General features: G+C 47.7%; 1 non-coding gene across 1 annotated transcript; it reads right to left on the bottom strand.

The window, feature by feature from the left end:
* Nucleotides 1-670: 670 nt before the first annotated feature.
* On the bottom strand, nucleotides 671-807 carry LOC117939801. Its single transcript, XR_004655663.1, has one exon. It is a non-coding gene; the product is annotated as a small nucleolar RNA SNORA79 (small nucleolar RNA).
* Between the last annotated feature and the right edge of the window lie 311 nt (nucleotides 808-1,118).

The following is a 1,118-nucleotide window of genomic DNA, read 5'->3' as shown; positions in this document are numbered from 1 at the left end:
AGGAGACGAGGACAGGGGAGACAGGAGGAGGACAGAGGAGACAATTTAATTTAATTTTATTTATAGTATCAATTCATAACAAGAGTTATCTCAAGACACTTTACAGATAGACCTGGTCTAGACCACACTCCAGAATCTACAAGGACCCAACAGTTCTAGTAGTCTCCTCCAGAGCAGCAACAGGGCCACAGTGGAGAGGAAAAACTTCCTTTTAGGCAGAAACCTCGGACAGACCCAGACCCAGACCCAGACCCAGACCCAGGCTCATGGTAGGCGGTGTCTGACGACCGGTTGGGGTTAGAATGAAGAGTGGAAATAACAAAAATAGAAAGAAAAGGAGACGAGGATACAGGCGAGGAGATTGGAGAGGACAGGAGACGAGGACAGAGGAGAGGAGACAGGAGAGGAGACAGGAGACGAGGAGAGGAGACAGGAGACGAGGACAGAGGAGAGGAGACGAGGACAGAGGAGAGGAGAGGAGACAGGAGAGGACAGAGAAGAGACAAGAGCCGAGACAAGAGAAGATAAGAAAGGGTACAGAGAGAAGGAGAAGGATACAAGGAGAGGAGAGGAGGAGGAGAGGAGGAGTTGAGGGTTTGTTGGTAAAACTTCTCAAATCACTTTATTATTATTATTATTATTATTATTATTATTATTATTTATTTATCTATGCTGTTGAGTCTCGCAAAACCAGGACGCTGTGTGTGTGGCGGCAGCCTGATGCATTCTGGGTGAAACAGACTCGTTTCTCTGCGACGTCGTAAAATCCTCCTGATACACTGCAGTCAGGAAGAGGAACCGACGTCGCCTCGCCGTCACCGTGGCAACGGGGGCGGGGTTAGCTCAACTCATTAACTGTTTAACATTAACTGTTTAAATTAACTTAATGTTCCAGCTCTTATTCTGAAAAACCATATTCAGTGGGCAAGGTGCAGCTGTGTATTTTATTCTGAAAAACCATATTGAGAGTCTTACGGTGCACGTTCTCCTGGTCCCCCTTCAGGCCCTGGATGATCCCGGTGTACGCCTCCAGGCAGCCCTCCCTCAACTCATTCAGGTAGTCCACCATGTCGTAGTCCGTCTACACACACACACACACACACACACACACACACACA

The sequence above is a fragment of the Etheostoma cragini genome, unplaced genomic scaffold (assembly GCF_013103735.1).
Source record: "Etheostoma cragini isolate CJK2018 unplaced genomic scaffold, CSU_Ecrag_1.0 ScbMSFa_1141, whole genome shotgun sequence".
In the NCBI taxonomy this organism is placed as follows: domain Eukaryota; kingdom Metazoa; phylum Chordata; class Actinopteri; order Perciformes; family Percidae; genus Etheostoma; species Etheostoma cragini.
This window is presented reverse-complemented; position numbering and strand designations above follow the sequence as displayed.